Here is a 19,150-nt window from a genome sequence, read left to right on the forward strand (position 1 = left end):
TTTACCAAGCTGGCGTTGTTCGTACCTTGTCAGGGTCTCCCTGCCGCCCCGGCCTTGGCAGATCTGTTCCTAAAGAATGTTTTCCGTTTTTTTGGCCTCCCTTGTATTATCATTTCGGATAGGGGCTCGCAATTTACGTCTCGTTTCTGGAAATCTCTTACCGCTTCTTTTGGTATTGATGAAAGGTATTCCAGCTCGTACCATCCTCAAACGGACGGACAGACCGAGCGCCTCAACTCAACTATGGAACAGTATCTTAGGTGCCTTACTCATCAGTATCAGGACACCTGGCTTTCGTTACTTTCTATGGCAGAATTTGCCTATAATAACTCTCTCCATACGTCTACAAGCTCTTTGCCATTTTTTGCTTTATATGGTAGGCATCCTAGGTCGATGCCTCTCTCTCCGGCTCTTCCTACACGTCACCCCGCGGCTTCCACTTGTATTCAGCAGCTTGTTTCAATACAGACGCAGGTCAAACTACATCTCGAAAATGCTCAGTCCAATGCCAAACGTTTTGCTGACGTCCGTCGTTCTCCGGCCCCTACATACGCAGTGGGGGGTAAGGTTTGGCTGTCCACGAAGAATTTGCATATTCCTGGTAGACGGGCACTTCTCCCACGCTACATCGGGCCATTTGTCATCACGGCGGTGATAAATCCTGTTGTTGTACGGCTGTCTCTTCCTGCCAAGTGGAAAGTACACCCTGTCTTCCATGTATATCTTGTTAAGTTTTTTCATCCTGGTACCACGCTCCCTTCCCGCCCGCCTCCTCTGTCTGTGAAGGGTGAAGATGAGTATGAAGTCCACAAAATACTGGATACCAAGGTTTCCAGGGGTGTCAGGATGTATTATGTGGATTGGAAAGGGTACGGTCCGGAAGAGAGAACCTGGGAACCTGTAAGTCATATTCATGCTCCTCGATTGGTATCGGAGTTCTGGTCCTCGAGGGGACGGGACCCGTCTTTAGGGGAGGGTACTGTTATGCGTGCAGGTTTTCGTACCAGGCTACGCACGCTTCGTGCAACCAGGAAACGAGTACTACAAAATCCGGCTTTCCGACGCCGCTGGAGATTGCCATGGAAGTTAGGAAATACGTTGCTAGGGAGACGCAACGTACGTGCTGGGTCACGGCGCTGATCATGTGTTCCTGGTTATTTAACCATGCCTCCCTGCTTGTTCGGTGCTTCTGATCAAGCATTATTTTGGCGCTCTTCGTTCTTGACCTTGTTTCCTGATTCCCTGGTTTCTTGACTCCCTGCTTTTGAACCCGACCTTGATTTTTGGATCTTCCTTGTCTGTTTCGGTACTTCGGTGATATCCTGGTTTTTTCGACCTTCGCCTTCTGTCCCTGGATCTGAAATTGCCTACTCCTTGGTCTATTCTGCCTGTGTGGTTCCGACCCGGTTTGTTTCAAGGATTGCGTTACTAGTTGACTTCTTGTACTTCTTTGTACTGCAACGGCAACGTGGGAAGCGTTAGCCATCCAGCGACACAGCCTCCGCTGTGCCGTGGGACAGCCTCCGCTGCAACGTGGGAGGCATTAGCCATCCAGCGACACAGCCTCCGCTGCGCCATGGGACAGCCTCCGCTGCAACGTGGGAGGCGTTAGCCATCCAGCGACACAGCCTCCGCTGCTCCGTGGGACACCATCGGCTGTACCGCGGGAGTGGTAACTTTCTGTTGATGCATTTCGTGTAAACCATACGGAGTTTGGTTTCCTCGTTTATCGAGTCTGCGTCAGTGACTACGTGTGCAACGATATTGGAATTTCTGGTAAGAAGTTATTGTACAGTTAAAGTATTGTTGGCAGCCTTGTACTTAAGGGGTTGTAACCAGAAGGGTGGTTTGTTTTGCAGTATTTACTACGAAATACGACCCATGCTCAGAGATCAGCTCTTTCCTTGATCAGGTTAGTGGGGAAGGAGTGTTAGTAACTGCTTGAAGCCTAAAAGTATACTTGGATACTAATTGTGCTTCTTTCCTTCTACAGCTACGTGGGTCTCGACGGGAATTCCATACATCTTTCAATTAATTGATCCCTCTGTATGTTTGATTGGTACCATTCAGAGGGGTACATTGGTGGGAAGAATTCATCTTCTACACTACGGGGTCAACCAGTGAAGAGGAATTCTGACACAATGGACCTCTCTGCCAGCTAAAACAAAGACTCGACTGTTCTGGACTTTTTGTGAACTGTAGTAGTCTACGGGTACGTGACACCATAAACTCTGCATCTAGAGGAAAAAAACTGAAATTCCCCTGCCTAGAATATAAACAAGGAACCAGATGAATCGAGGTAGCCGGACCTCCTCCGCAGATCAAAATGGTACATTTTGTAGGACATGTTCAGAAGGAATTGGGGACAAAAGTCCAACTGTCTAGAGCAGTGGTCTTCAAACTTTTTTGGCCTGGGCCCCCCTTAGCAAAATTCAGGAAGGCCGGGTCCCCCAAAGATGCCAAATGGACAGTAAGTCCAAATGGATATGAACTATCTTGCACCGTAGCTGCACCCTGCTCCCAAACCAGTATAGTCCCTGGTCTCTCCCACCTGCTCCAATCACAGTCTCTGGACTCCCTCATCCCACTCCTAGCCCAGTCGATGGGCTCTCCCCACACCACCTCATCACAGACCCTGGGCTCTGCCCGCGCTGCTCCCACCACTATCCCATGGTTACCCCCCCATCCTACCCTCACACAGTCCCTTGGCTCCCCCGCCCTCCTCCCAGCACAGTCCCAGGGCCAGTGGCAGCTTGTACATTTTTTAAGTGTGGGCCATAAATATTTCCCCCAGATACGCCATAGTGAGGGAGCCTGAACGAATCAAATGGGATTCGGGGGTGTGTCTCCCCTCTGAAATTTCTTTTAAAAAAATTGGTTAAAATGTTGCATATTAGAGCACACTTTTTGAAAAAAATGTGTAAAAAGCCAAACAGTTTGCAATCGGCGCTGGTGGGGGGCAGGTACAGTCTTTACCAGACATCAGTGACAGCTCATGTATTTCTCTATGATCCATTTATGTTCTAAAAACTGAGAATGCCACTAAGACACAGTATGCTAAGAAACAATTCCCAAGATTACTAGAACTTAAAGAGGCTGAATGGAATGTTTCAGTATGTCACAAGTGCACAGGGTATGAGGACCCTTTTACCCAAAGAGAAAAGCATTAAGTACATATTTTAAACAGCCCACGCTATTTAATAGGGGTTGGAAAAATCAGGACTCTGATATGGGCTGTTGAATCCAAACACTGCGGGTTGCGTGCGCGCTAGCCGTCATATTGTGGGAGTCTGTCCGAGTCTCATCTTATTGAGAATCAGTTTGCAATTATATCTGTTAAGATGGATTTCTGAACTCGGACCTGGAGGGGCAGAGGTTCAGAAGGCCAGCCTAGTTTCTTGGAACAGGGTAACCTCTGGACAAGCCAGACCAATCAGCGTAGCGATGGCGGCGGTCAAGACTAAGTCTCAAGAAGGGTGAGGGTGACTGAAAGCCCGCAATGAGCACACAAAGCAAGGACACTTACAAATTACTCCAGACAGGTGTTATATTAAAAATAAAGACACATTTATTACAAGGCCTTTGTAACATCGACCATAGCAAAGAATCACAATAATACTAAAGTAAACTAACACATCACAATCAATACAATATATATACACAAGACCGAGGGGTCTAAGGAGTTAGGAGCACGTAATATGTAGACCACCTAGATGGGGAGGAAAACGGGCAGTGCAAGTAATCATTAGACCCAGTTCAACATCTGAAATACACCTAACTAGGAGGAAGTCCGAGCCCTACGAAGAGGGGAGCCTTATGCTCAAAAGTACCTGCACGCGCTGGTGCCAATGGACAAAAGAGGGCCTCTTCAAGGATATCAGGCAGTTCAGGAAGGTGAATGAAGCGATGCAGAACAAGTCCCCACTACTCAAGCAAGGCCTCCACTTGTGGGCAGAGGCAGGGTGAGAGTGCGGGATAGAGTCGCTACTTCGCAACAGCGGTAGAAAAGAAACAGGCTCCTGCCCGAGGGGCCACCGGTTGGGGTATGGACTACTCACGGGTCCCCGACACAGGCAGACCCAGACTTCTCCAGTTCAGTTCACGTTGCTGGCAGGTTCAGCTGCGATGATCAGGACGTCTCGACACCATGTAGATTCTGCGTAGCAGGATGCAGGGTAGATGGTGTCCCAAATGCAGCCGACGTGCACAGGTTGTTACTGCAGCAGGGCAACCGCGTTTACTCTGGTCCGGGCGCACTCGTCTCACTTCAGACCTGGGAATGCCAAGTGTACGAAATTCGGTGTGAGGGTGCCGTGGACGCAGAGCAAGCAGTAGACCAAGTTTCTTGGGCTTCCCCGAAACGGCGGCGGTGACAGAGCAAAGAGTCCTGCATAAACTGGCCAGCCCACTGGTTGGCCCAGGGACACTTCCGAAGAGGCTTACTTGCACGGTTTGATGATGGTGCCGGGAATAGTTGATCCCACTATTCCAATGGGTCGAAGTGCCTTCGCAGACCTTCTAGGACGATCAGATGCAGAGGGGTCTCGCAGGACGACAGCGGCTCAGGGTGCCAAACCTTCAGCGGGTCACCAGCGGTTCCTTGACTCAGCTTCTTGTTGCAGGATACTTGGCTCCTTATCCCTTATCCCTTGTTCGGTGTAAACTCAGGAGATCGACATGGTAGTGGTGTTTTCAGCCTCCTCTTATCCAAAGTTCCCTTCGCGCCAAAACGGAGAGGACCCAATCGGAGATCTGCTCACAAACACTCACACAATACGTGGACCTATCACGGACCACGGTGGTCCCAGTCATTCAGGACACTCCAGACTCTCTGGCACCCAGGATGTGCATTGGGACCAGACATCCCAGCCCACATCCTGAAGGCACACACAAGGCATGCAGAAGCCCGCAAAAGCATTGTGTTTCGCGGGAAAGTGCATGACCAAATAAGGCCGGCCCTGGGTCAGTGCGACCTGGGGGAAGGTGAAGGGGCAAGACGGTCAGCGGACAGGACAAAGAACCTTGTGGCATTGCCAAACGTGGTAAGCGCGGATAACATGGCAAAAAAGAGTTCAAAACACAAAAGAAACGATAGCTGCCACCAGTCCTGTCCGTGACACACTTGCACAGTTCATAATAAGTCCAGCGAGAGGTTCTAGGGCCTTTGGAATGACTAGCGACCCAAGAGCGCAGTAAGTTACGGTGCACTCTTGTGTTATGTTGCACAAAAGCTGCAACATGAGAAAAGGACTAAGGGAAACAAAGTCTCCCCGTACTGACTGTCTTAAGGGCATGTCTGTTTCCCCATAAGAATTGAGCGAAAACCCAGAGGAGTGCAGCGGAAGGCTCCGCTTCTCTGGCAAAGTCTAGATCAGGGTGTAAAACAACAGCAAAAAGTTTGGGGGTTGCCACATGGAGGGAAAATTACATACAGTTATGAAATCTTTCCTAACAATATCTGTTTGTACTTTACAGCTTGTGTAGCGCTTACATGCTGGGTATCCATTCCAATCCTCTGGCTATTATGAAGGCTTTTAAAGCGCAGCTAGAACAATCATATTTTTCAAATAATGTGGGACAGTGCCAGAAATAAGGGCCAGATTAACTGTTTCTCTCATATGGTTTTAAATAGTGGGAAAATCATGTTTAAGAACTTGCAGAGCAAGTATCCACTCGCAGAGCGTGAATGGTGACAATGGTGACATATGTGAGGGATTTGATCAAAGCCAGTGGAAGACACCTGTTTGAAATCAGAAAGCAGGCTTTAAGCACTAATAATGGTGGTTGAAAAAAATAGCATTCACATCTGTATATGGGGGTGTGAAAATGAATAGGTTCTAAGAGAGTTTCCATCGTAGCCTACAAACAGGAATTGAAACTGTTTTTGACAGGGTTCAGAAGGTACAGAAGACATTGGTGAGTGAAGCTCACAAAGAATCATAACTTTATATGTATTATTTGCAAAAGAAATCTTAGTAGAATAGTCTTTACTAGCCAAAAGAAAATGCCTTTTTTGTATAAGATTTGAGTAAATCTCAGCTTGAGACACAGTTTAGGGCAATCGTTTGACTACCCTCTTTGTTCACTGTGTCAGCCCTATGCTTTTTTAGATTAGCAATATACCAAAGTTGTGAAGATTGTTTATGTAATGAGGTTCGTGACTATCTCCTTTCCATTTCAGTCTCTCTCATTACAAGTGTCCATCTACTCTCTCTCTATTGGCATCAGAAGCATTTGATACTTTTTGAGGTTTACATTACTTTCTCTTATGTTTTATACATGACATACCACTACGGCCCTTCCAATCACTAGTATATCATTCTCTCTCTATTAGCCTCAGGAGGGTTTGATACTGTAGAGCTACAATACGTTTGTTCGGTTGTGGCTTTTCCCAATATACTATATGCTAAAACCAGTCTTCAGCGTGCAATGAATATCGTGTGCAATGATACCATTTAGCTGCTTACGGCTATTAAACTAAATATCTTTCTGTCTAGAATCTAGACAGAAAGTAAATGTGTGTAATGATAGCCGCATGCAGGTAAACCGTACCATTACATATGCTGAAGACCAGATTATTATTTTATTTTTTTGGAGTCTACATTCAGACTGTGGGTGCACGACCCCATGACCCTGTGGACATGAGGTCCGTCTTCCTGTGGACGTGAGGCCTGTCCCCCCAGGGGGTCCCGCCCCACAGTTTGCACCTATCACTCAAAAAAGAACTTGGGCTGTGGTTATATGATATGATATGATTCTATGGCAAGACAGGAGGCTCATATTATGCATTCACAATCTTTACTCTGAACCACAGCAGCAAAGAAGTATAACTTTGTAAAACAAACATTTTTTGTAAAATAAACACAAACGTTATCTGGAACAATGTAAACGGAAACATCCCAGTCCAACATGGTGGGCAGGTCATGACCTGGAGGTAGCCAATGGGCTTCGAGCCAGTCCCACATATGTCCATTCCTCTAGCACCACCTCCTTTTTCTTTGCTGCTGTCCCACAGCCAAGTCACACCTCCAGTTTACTTAGCTTGTATTTTATGGTGTACATTGTTACATAGTATCATTAGTGATATTTTTACTATAACGATAGCAGCGTTCGCTTGAGAGCGTGTTTCCCTCATGTGTTGCTTTCATTTTGCCTAATTTATTTCCTCACGCAAGCGTGGCGTTGGTTTATTTAGGCCCGCTTCGCTTCTGTGATTGTTCAGCGTGCCGTCTGTGGGCGCCGCGCTTTCGTTTGAAGTGTTTCTTTGAAGTGTTTTTTGAAGTTCTGTGATTAATTGTTGCGAACGCTTTGAGCGTTCTCTCGGACTCGCGTTCTCCTTCGTTGTTGCGCGCGCATTGGCCAGTGTCAGGAAGTTTACCTTCTGACTGGCTGCACGCGTGTTGATACAGAGCCTCTGGCACACGCAGTAGGTGTGCGGCTTTCTCTGTGCAACATTAGCGGTTAAAGCTTGCTATCCGCTTTGTTAATTTCAGTGTAAAAAATGTAATTACATCTGTATTTTATGTTTATTAAAACGTTGTGATATTTTCTTGCCTCTCACGCTGCTCGCGTGATTTTTTCTGCTAGACTACAGGCATTGCCTATGTACTGCCTAAGTGGCCCTTCCCTGAGGGTTTTTGCACCCTGTTGGGTTCAGGGGTGTCAGCCTGCTCGGCTCTGAGTTGGTACAGCAACTAAACCTGCTGTTTATTAATATATGAAATATATATATTTTAGCAAGTGGATTATTGTTTAAGTTCTGTCATGGATAGGGGGTGCTTCCCTCCTCTGCAGATGCCAGCACTCAAGTACGCACTGCCAAAAAAAGTGATAAGTTGGGAGACAATATGGGGGATCAATCCAGTCATTCCCAGCCTTTCAGTGGCGCAAGCTATTTAGTCCTCTTTAGACACAGCCTTAACAGGTTTAAATAACACCTTGGCGTCAGCGTTTGATAGACTAATCACTCGCATCGCTGACTTTCATCCCTCCCAAGATGCTGGCCCATCTGTTTCAGTCCAGGTCCCTAAAAAGTGCACGTCCAAAACGAAACATATCCAGGGACAACTCAGTCCCACTGCCATATCTCCTATGTCTTCCCCTAGGAGAAACCTAAAGCGCGGGTGGGAAGAGCCCCATCAACTTATCTCTTCCACCCCGTGGCCAGCCTTTCGCTGCGGTGGAACCCCCTTATGCTGTCACATTCTCAGAGAGTTCAGATGATTCCGATTTCCCCCCCTAAAAGGCGGAGAAAGGAAGGTGACCCCAGTTCCCCCTCAGGATGGTCCCATTCTTGATGTAAGTGGGGTTCCATTCTTTGATCCTGCCCTGATACAACACCCCAGGTCTGCTGAGTGGCAACCCTCTGAAGAGGTTTCCTCTTTCCTCAAGTTCTGGATCAGACGCCCTATGCACAGAGAGGAGCGTTATAAGTTAAGGTCAGAATGTCCCAGGCCTATGCTCGCAGACAAGGTGTCTTTAATGCCAGAAATAGACCAGTCTATGGTGGCTTTTCTTTCCCAAAAGGGGAAAGACCCCAAGAAAGGGGTTGACAAAGCGTGGCATTGTTGTCAAGACAGACTGTTGGACATCCTAGGTCCAGTCACGCAGATTTTTGAAATGGTGAATTTCAAATGAGAGCACAGAGTTTGATAATTCTGGGTTAGCAGAAGCATGTCGTCCAGATAAATTATGATCCGAATCCCTCTGGATCTGACGAGAGCCATCATATGGAGGTATTAGCGTTACCGAGCAGGCAAACCGTGCGTTTTGAAATCACGCAGATTTTTAAATGGAAGAAGAGGCGCCGTCCTCTAATACCCCGGCGGATGTTAACGCATTAAGGGGGTGGATTCAACGCACGGTTGCCTGCTCGGCAACGCTAATGCCTCCATATCTAGGGAAAGGAAAAAGTCTTTATTAATGAGGTTGAATTCAAAGCTGGCGGACATGTCAGAAAGGGAAGGGGGCCCTTCGGCCCAAGGTAATTTGTTTGGGGATACTTTCCTCAAGGATCTATCAGCATATGTCCATACATTTACGGCGCTAGACAAAGCGCAAACTAATATAAAAAAGGTATTTGCCCCAAAGGTTTTTAACAAGGCTGGACGAGGTAGGGCCCGTTCCTCCTACCGGTTTTCCCAGGGCTCCTCCCGTCCCGGCCAGTTTCTGCCACGTGGCTCATACCATCCCTCCTCTGCTCGAGGAGCACACAACCAGTTTTACCCTCAACAAAGCTCGAGTTGGAGACCACGTGCCGGCAGAGGCGCCAGAAGATCAAGAGGGGCATCAGGTACTTTCTCAGGTGTTAAAAGTTTTTTTCCCACAAAAGTCTAGGGGGCAGACTAACCAGATTTCTTCCGCAGTGGGAGGCCCTCACTTCGGATCCTTGGGTGTTACAAACTGTTCAAGGTTATCGGATAGAGTTTTACACTCCTCCTTGCCAGTTGTCTTATCCCCCTCCTTTGGTGTTCAACAGGGTCAAACAATCCCTCATAGATGTGGAAGTCAGGGATCTCATCTTCAAGGGTGCGGTAGTCCCGGCCTCTTACAGGGCCTCTCAGTTTCTGAGTACCATCTTCCTAGTCCCGAAGCCGGACCAGGGGTTTCGCCCGGTAATCAATCTAAAAGCCCTCAACTCTTTTGTGGTATATCACCACTTCAAGATGGAAGGGATTCATTTGCTCAGGGACACCCTTCTCCCGACGGACTGGATGGTCAAATTGGACCTCAAGGACGCTTACCTGATAGTTTCCGTGTTTCCCCCGCATCAGGAGTTTCTTCAGTTTCAGTGGAAGGGTCGTGTGTGGCAGTTTGCATCCCTTCCGTTTGGCCGGTCGTCGGCCCTATGGTGTTTCACCAAGCTCATGAGACCTGTGATGGCTCTCCTCAGATCCAGAGGGATTCGGATCATAATTTATCTGGACGACATGCTTCTGCTAGCCCAGAATTATCAAACTCTGTGCTCTCATCTGAAATTCACTGTGACCCCGTTACAGGATCTAGGTTTTGTGATAAATGTAAAAAAATCCATATTGAAGCCTACTTAATGTATCCAGTTTCTGGGATTCAATATAGATTCAAAGCTTTGCATCCTTCTTCTCCCGGACAACAGACTTTCCAAAATAAAGAAGGAGATTTGTCTGATCCTCAGGAGAGGGAGGATCTCTCTCAGACAGTTGGCCAGGGTTGTAGGAATGCTGTCGGCATCCATTCAGGCTATCTTCCTTGCTCCCCTACATCACAGAGCGCTACAGCATCTGAAGGCCAAGCATCTGCTCAAGTGTCTCTCTTATTCTCAGATGGTGGAATTGTCTCCCTAGGCCAGGTTAGAACTCCTGTGGTGGCTCAGGCACATGGAGGCCTGGAATGGCAAAGCAATATTTGGCCCATCTCCAGACGTCATTCTGGAGTCGGCAGCAAGCAGAGTGGGTTGGGGAGCCAGATTGGGTAGGGTTTCCACAGCGGGGAAGTGGTTGGATTCAGAGAAACATCTACATATCAATTGTCTAGAGTTGTTAGCGGGGTCCTTTGCTGTTCGAAGTCTCCTCAATGATCAGGGAAATTGTTGTGTTCTCCTCCGCATGGACAACATATCTGCGGTGAGGTACATCAATCATCTGGGGGGCACCAGGTCCAAAGCCCTGGCGGATTTGGCAAGAGAGTTTTGGCATTTTTGCCTCGATCGAGATATTCTGTTGAAAGTAGAATATCTCCCGGGAGTCAGCAACAAGGATGCAGATTGGAACTCCAGGCACCTGCAGTCCAGGAGTGAACAGGGTTCTCTTTGCCCGCATAGCATCCCTCTGGGGTCCCCTTGCAATAGAGCTGTTTGCCTCGAGACTAAATTGTCAGGTTCCCAGGTTTTACAGTTGGAGACCAGATCCGTGGGCTCTGGCTACCGACGCTTTCCTTCAGGATTGGTCGGGTCAGTTGGGGTATGCTTTCCCTCCTTTTGCCATGATAGCTCGGGTTCTGGTTCAGGTTCGCTGACAAGCGGTATCTCTGGTTCTGGTCACCCCCTTTTGGCCTTCTCAGGTTTGGCTCCCAGCCCTTCTGGAATTGGCGGTAGATGTTCCCCGTCTTCTCCCTCTCGATCCCCAGTTGCTGGTGGATCCGGGGGGTCTCCCTCGCGATTTGGTCCTGCAGGGACACCTTACCCTTATGGCTTGGAAGATTTCAGCTCTTCCTGGTGCTTCAGAGGACTTTCGCAAGACGGTATGTCGGTCATCAGGGACTCCTGGACGCCCTCTACTAAGTCTGGGTATTCCTCAGCATGGAACCGCTGGGTTAGCTGGTGTGTGGCTAGGCACCTCAATCCCGTTTCTGCCCCTCCTGTAGAGGTGGTTAATTTTCTAGTGGAGTTGTTTAAGGAAGGGAAAGCTTACAGGACCATTAATGGTTTTAGGTCGGCTATTTCAGCGGGTCATCTTTTGGTTAAAGGAGAGCCGGTGGGTAGGCACTTTTTGGTGCGTAGAGCCCTCATCTATTCGTATTAAGGTTCCACCAAAACCAAAGTATTCGGTTCTCTGGGATGTTAATATGGTACTTCAGCTCTTCCGATCCTGGCCTCCTAATGAAGTTCTGTCCTTACAACAGTTATTTTCCAAACTTGCTATGTTGCTATGCCTGGTGTCTATTAAGAGGGTGTCTGATATCAGTGCTCTGGATGTGGATAATAAAATGTTCACCCCTCAAGGGGTTACTTTCTTTATCTCACGAAGGACTAAATGCTTGACTTCTTCAATATCTTATCCAGCTTTTCCTTAAGATTGTAAATTATGTGTGGTCAACTGTTTGAAATGTTTTGAGTTTAAAACTGAAGGTTTTAGGCCTCTGAATACCTCTCAGCTGCTGATTTCCTACAGGAAACCCCATAAGCCAGTCTCCCCTTCTACTTTGGCCAGATGGATCAAGTGGTTTATGCGGGAGGCGGGGGTTGACACGTCCTCTTTTGGTCCCCACTCAGTCCGAGGCGCTATGGCCTCTAAAGCAGCCTTTCTAGGGGGTAGTTTAGAACAGATTTTAAAAGCAGCTGACTGGTCAAGGGAGTCAACTTTTAAGACGTTTTATCATAAACGTATTGCTCATGTGGCTGTGAATGTAATGCAAGGGCTTTGAATTTGCATAATATGAGCCTCCTGTCTTGCCATAGAATACCTAATCCCCCACACTAGCGTGAGAAGGGGGTTTAGATTCTATAAAAGACAAGGAGGCGAGTATTATAAAACCAACCCACCCTTACTGGTTGTTGATTGTTGTTTCAGCTTTCGGTTGAGGAGTTCGTCTCTGGAAGGAGCGTGATGTTCAACGCCAGGTTGCAGGTTTCAGCTTCCGCCGTTTCCATGGGAGTTTGTTCTTCGATCTGCGTGGAGAGAATGTTCGGTGGCTGTGGGAGGAGGATCAGCGACAGAAAGAGGAGGTGGTGCTAGAGGAAAGGACATATATGGGACTGGCTCGCAGCCCATTGGCTACCTGCAGGGCATGACCTGCCCACCATGTTGGACTGGGATGTTTCCCTTTACATTGTTCCAGATAACATTTGTGTTTATTTTACACAAAAAAATTGTTTTACAAAGTTATACTTCTTTGCTGCTGTGGTTCAGAGTAAAGATTGTGAATGCATAATACTCGCTTCCTTGTCTTTAATAGAATCTAAACCCCCTTCTCACGCTAGTGTGGGGGATTAGGTATTGTTTATTTATATAGCGCCTATACACAAGTGTTTCAAAGCGCTTCAAGGCAAGGGAGGGAACAAGGGAAAATACAATGACATTCTTACAGGCCATGAACAGTAAGGATGTGAAATTAACTATTGTACTCGGCCTGACGACAGGTTGTCTTATAATGCACAAAAGCACTGCATTACATGCAGCTCACAAATATGACTTTAAAGTCAACGGCATTGTATCACCAGCAGCATTGACTGCACACAGTTCCCTTAGGATGTACGGCCAGAAATAGAAAATTGTTAATGCACGGAGGAGTAATGCTTTCTAATGGGTCTCCAGGTGTAGTTGAAAGTTAAAAATATCCTGCTGTGACTCTGGGCCTTCAGGCTCTTAGTGCTATTGCGGGAGGGAGGGCGGGGGTGCTGCGCAATTGTATTTGTGTGGGGGGCAGGTGTTGTAACGCTCCCTGGCTGTCACTCCTGGAAGTTGGGGGTATTTTCCTTCCCACATTAAAATATCTGCCTGCTAAGCTCTGCCCTGCTACAGGCGCAGCGCAGGGACAACGTGTTACTCGTAAACAAGGCCATGTGGATGGGATTTCGCAAGGGGGCCCATGGGTGGAGTGGGGTGGGGGCAGAGTAGGGTGAGCGATGGTACAAAACATGGGACCGTAAGGAAACCGGGCAGAATGGAAGCCAAACGGGCACAGACTGGAAACAAAGGAAGCCTTACACTTATAATCATGATAAGACAGTGAGGCATATGAATGCTTGCACCAGTACAAGAGACTGCGGGGTAGCGGGGGGCGTACATTGCGAGCGGGTGACTCACATCCTTCGGATTTGCACAGTCGGGAGGAAAAAAGACGAGGATAACGAAATGGAAAACAAAAAACGCAGCACGCAGGGTTCGCGAGGGCGAGTTTTTCCACGAAACCGAGTATGCAGCGGCCTTGTTTTCATTCCCTTTCCTGCCCGAGGCGGGTCCTGCGCGAGCGCCCGCCTCTTCCTTCCCTGCAGAGCTGGAGCCGCAGAGGCAGCGTGACTCAGCACAAAGTGACGACGCCTCCCCGGTGGCCGCGCTTTAACCTACTTTCTGCCTCCCGCCTCAGTTCCATGTTCTAATCTAGACACCGTCGTCTTCGCTCAATACTTGCCCGAGTTTATTGACTTTACCTACTGGCCCATTTGCCACCAAGCTTACAGTTATACTTTGAGCTAGGATTTGAATATTGAGTAGTGTTGGATATGTGAGGGGCTCAGGAATGCGCTGGAGGAATGCAAGCCTGTGTGTACGTTTGTGAATATACAGCTCTCCCTTGGCTTGCTGGTGTCAGTATTTCTTCCTTTTCTATGTTGCTGCCACTGAGGTGATAAACACTTAACATTCGGAGTGTGAATAAGTTGCTATGGGTTGCCCTTGCCAACCATTTAATGGAAACATTCTCAGATGTCTTAACCTTGACAAGTATTTGTTTTGCTCAACATTTGTTGTTTGAAGTGTATGCTTGTTTTAGGTCAACATTTTAATGACTTCATCTCTTGTAATGGTGTAAACGTTACTGCTGTATTTTCATCACGGCACAAAGATTATTGGGACATTTAAGGCTCCACCTCACATATGACCAACATAACCTATTAACTTTGTCAATATTATGCTATGAATGGAATTTGGGGTGCATCAGTTCACGTTTTCCATAAGCATGATCCAAATAATCACAGCACACAGCTGGTGGGTGATGACAGGGAAAGGCGGGGAGGGAGCGGGTGGGTGTGGATGGGGGGACGGGGGTCTAGTTAGCAACAGAACACAGTACCTGTGCTTTATGACTTCAAACAAAAGACATACACTAATAAACACTATGGTGTGTGAGAAAGTCTATGGTCTAAATCCAACCCTGAAACCTGCTTACTGTTACAAAACTTTGGTAAGAGCAAATCTCCTGTGTAGAGAAGCAATGAGAGCACTTCACCCGGATTGAGTTAGCACTTAAAACAGTTAAATCTTGCATGGTGGGAGTATACCGGTTGGTTTGATTATTGTGTCAAATAGTGCCTCGAAAGCGATGTGCGCTGTAGGTGTTCGGCACAACCTATTACTTTCTTTGGATATGCTTGCAGGCGATGCTGAATGCCCACATGGTGCTGCACCTATTCATCGGTTTGGTGATCGGACTACCAGTCACCAGGAGTAGCGTGAGCTGTTTGTCTCTGAGAACTTGACAAAAAGGTTCAAAACCCTTCTTCAGGAGAGGTCCTGAAGAAGGATTTTACGAGTATGGTGTTAATGGTAAAAATGAGGCATTGTAAATACCACTGGATTTTAAAATAACACCAAACTAGGATGTGGAATTGCATGGGCCAAGTATAGTTAATTTGCCCCATTCAGTACTTTCTATGCACCCCATGCAGCAAATATCCCAAGCAAACCCAACTCATAATGTGGTGGTATTTAAAAAAAAAGAGTGGGTACATAAGGTTTTCACGCCTAGTAGCACACTCAAAATCATGCCTTCATCTCTGTCCATTCTCTGCGGAACAGGGCTTCCAATCACTGCAGGCTTCCAAAATAACGAGTAGACAACACTTGTCGGATTTTCACTACTTAACCTTTTCAAAGAACTGAATAGTTGCCTGGTAGAGCAAAAAATATCAACAGCGATGTTGGCGACACAGTGACGCTTGTTACTAAAGGTAAAGGAGTTAAGCCAATGAAAAGTCTGAGAACCCCGCCGAGGGTCATGTACGCCGGATGAGATAGTATAGGCGCTACAGGGGAATCTACCATTCTGGGGCATTCGCTCGTTCTTGTCGCTCAATGCATTTAAAAAGTTCATGTAATTGATCTAGGAGACTTTGATCCGATTAACAACGCTTCTGATCGGAATTCTTTAGAAGGGGTTATACACAGGTTTGACAGGGACATTATTAACTGTGGGAGACCACCAGCGGTAGAGGGTGAACGCTGTTGTAAGTCGGGAGGAGCAGGGGGACTGATGAGATTTTTCTCAGCCCCACCACCCCCCGCCCCCCAAGTAAACATTTCAATTTCAGGAGATGAATTAATACATTATTAACATTGGAACAAAGTAAGACGGAGCATTTCCTCTAATGTTGCAAGATCATGATAAAAGGTGCACATCTTTTAAACGTACAAAGTTGTACTACAATTGTTTTTTTTTTGCAGAGTACAATCCTAACAGGCTTGTTCACAACTGCTGGCAGAGGTTCCAGTAATCTAGAGGATCTAGGCCCAGACAACCAGGGTTCGAAACCCAGTGTCAGCAAGAACAACAGATGGACTACATTAAAGGGTGACATAAGATTTCCCAGATCTGGCGAGACATTTTTTGCTGGATTTCGGATGCAGGAAGATCTGTCCTAATGACCAGCGCTGGTTATACATTTGTCAAGAGCGGGGAAAGATCGCATCCAGCTGCCATCATATACAAGGCCCAGTTACCATCAGTGATGGGAGCAGCGCTTGCTGGGCATAGGAGGAAATAGTCAGAGCTATTAATGTTAAAGGATATTTATACCGCGCACTATCACCAACGGAGTAGTCCCCTGGCGCTCTGGCGGCTCTGAAAAAGGGAAGGAGTGGGGTGAGTTAGTGGGAATAGGCTGGAAAAGTGCAAGAGAGCAGTGATGTGCTGTTGTCGGGCTCAGCCCAGTGAGTCCGTTGGCTGGGCTTGGGGTGCTTTCCATTCGGTAGCCGTCGTATACTGTTGTGCAATTCTATGTGTGTTTTGTTGTTGCATTGTAGTGAAGTTCGTGCGGTTTGTTGTGCTATAGAGTTGTGGTTGTGTTTGTTTAGAGTTTGAGAGGTGTATGCAGAGGGATAAGATGGTTAGTGAGTTGGTTATTGATTCTTGACTGTACTCTTGGTACAGGTTCGGCAGGTGAATCGTATGTCAATCATTGAATCACATTTCTATCTAGGTGTGGTGCAGACCAAACTCAAGAACTCCACCCACGCGTGGCACACGCCAACAACCACACTCCATCCAGATGAGACGCAGGGCAAACTCAAGAACTCTGTCCAAGTGTGGCACTGCCAGCAACCACATCTCCATCCAGATGTGGTGCAGGCCAAACTTAAGGATTCTGTTTAAGTGCAAAACATGTTAACCCTTACAATTATATCTAGATGTGACACAGGCTAATCTTAAGGATTCCGTCCAAGTGTGGCACATGCCAACATCCACAACTCCATCCAAATGCGACTCAGGCCAATCCCCGCAGCCCCCTCCCCCAGGTATGGCACCAGCCAACACTGTAATGCAGGCAACATCCGCCGTCCAGCCATGAATAGGTTCAGGCCTACAGCCACACGCCTCTCCAAGAACGCAGAGTCCAAGTCTAGGTTATGGAAAGGCAAGCCAGAGCGTCAGGAGCCCCCCAGAGCAGAGAAACCGCCCCACACCCCACCCATGCCACACTCACAGCCCCCGTCGGTGTCTCCTGCCTCCCAGCCTCACTGGCTTCCCCCCCGAAGACACCTTCCAGAGCCGCCTCTGCCGGAGCCGCCCCCCACCCCACTGTCACACTCGTGGACAGTCAGGGCTGCATTGGAACCGTGTGCGGATGTGCAAAAGGGAGCAAGCATGTGGAGAGTAAGGCGCACGTTTCACCTTTGTGAGCACTTTCTCCAACCTAGAGTGAGCACTAGTCAGCCACGGCACGCCCAGTGGATTAATAGCGAACTCCAACAAACACACACACAACGAACGCACAAGAAACGGACATGCAAATAACTGCAGTGGAGATTATTTGCATGTCTTGAAAATCCCAAATGAATACCTATACTGCTAGGCGAGGTCAAGCCCATACCGAATAAGTCCAAGGCAAACGATTCTTAGTGGGGGCTGCAGGCAGCCATCAAAGCACGTCACCGGAAATGTCGATTGATGGTTAGAGAAGCAAGACAAATATACGAGCCTCAAAAAGGGCACCAACCTATTGCTCGTTACATGGATCACAGCCATTCCAGAGGCGGGAAAACCTGCACGTGGACACTGGGCAACCGAGTGACCTTTCCAGAGTTAACCAGACCAAGACTAAAGAGGAAAAAAGAGCAGAACCCCACAAACTGGGCTCTCCAAGAGGGAGGCGCCCCTACCCCAGAAGGGATCCCAAAAAGGTAAAACCAGCACTGACAGAGCCCATAGATTTGCCTTTTAAAAACATTGCATATGATTTTTGGAGTTAAATAATGTATTCACATTTTTGAAATATAATCAATTGATAATTACAATAGGTGAATTAAATCATACAATTAAACAGGCATTATGAAATATATCAAGTAACAATTGTGGGGTTAGATTAGGTAAAGGGGTGCGCTAAGCTAACCAATATTTCGCTAAAGAAATTTTTCCCTTCGAGATGGATAGCTGCAGTGTCGGGTCAAGTCAGGCTAAATCCTGACAAAAGATTCAAAGTTAAAAGGGAATAGACCAGAGAGATTGAGCTTGTCCAAATAGATTAAGTTAGGAAAATATTTTTATTCCATCAAATAAATCATGAGTAACACAGAAATAGCACCAGACAAGTCCGGAGCACAAATCTCTGACTGCCCCTGACGACGCGGGTTTCGACCTGACCCGTCTTTGTCAGGGCACACAATGTTCTCACGTTACCTCCAAATGGGACCACTGCTATTCTTCATCTCTTATAGTAGTTCATATATCTGGTCCGAAATGCCACATTTTGCCGAATTTAATCTCACCAGTTTTCCCACATAACCTGGCATCCGTTTTCCGAATAGCCTCTGGGTGAGCTATACTTGTGGAAATTAACAAAATCATCTCAAACATCTTAAAAGCGACTCATATTATGGATGCCATATTATGGATCGTCCTGTTCCCGACTAGCGTCCCACGTGTTATTCCTAACTTAACAAAATATATAAAGTCTTTGAAAACATGAACTAGTATGAACTGCAACAATGGATTAATAGATATTTGCCCATTTGTCAGCCATTGCCATCATGTGCCTTCGTAATACAATCACTTGTACTGCTATCATACAACTACTGCCACAGAAGGCCAGGTATTCATTCCACTAACACTTTTGCTCTGAAAGGTCCAGCTCCTTTTTTGCTATTACCAGGGATTGCCATCAAATGCACACACAATCTCTCCTCTGCCAAATATTGCCGTCAGATACCGAGGCGCTCCTATACATACTGGCCAGGTACTGTGACCCTGTCCTTGGAAGTAAGAAAAAAATAAATAAAGGAAAAGTGTATCAGCAGCTGCAGCAGCTCTTATTCTATAAGGGCCCACGCTCATCTTCCCCTGCCATAGAAGATAGCGCTCCAATGCTTTCTGTGTGCATCCCTTTGCAAGGCACTACTATGAATGCAGCAGGACACACACATACACCAATGAAAGGTTGGTGTCTGCAGTACTCAGTCGGGCAGATATCCTCTTCCCAGTGCATATACACAATAACAGTTGCGAATTGGTGGCTCAGTTA

At 47.1% G+C, this 19,150-nt stretch overlaps 1 protein-coding gene and 1 long non-coding RNA gene across 5 annotated transcripts in view; one reads left to right on the forward strand and one right to left on the reverse strand.

Annotated features, from left to right (window-relative positions):
* The window catches only part of LOC138567363 (uncharacterized), a 211,424-nt gene extending 198,797 nt beyond the window's left edge, over window positions 1-12,627 (forward strand). Inside the window, exon 2 of the long non-coding RNA XR_011302179.1 lies at window positions 12,267-12,627. This is a non-coding gene — a long non-coding RNA (uncharacterized lncRNA). The remainder of the gene's footprint in view (window positions 1-12,266) is intronic.
* The window catches only part of TFE3 (transcription factor binding to IGHM enhancer 3), a 237,049-nt gene that overhangs the window by 149,144 nt on the left and 68,755 nt on the right, over window positions 1-19,150 (reverse strand). The window lies entirely within an intron of this gene.

This window comes from Ambystoma mexicanum, chromosome 2p, assembly GCF_040938575.1.
Source record: "Ambystoma mexicanum isolate Mex_15411 chromosome 2p, UKY_AmexF1_1, whole genome shotgun sequence".
Taxonomy (NCBI): domain Eukaryota; kingdom Metazoa; phylum Chordata; class Amphibia; order Caudata; family Ambystomatidae; genus Ambystoma; species Ambystoma mexicanum.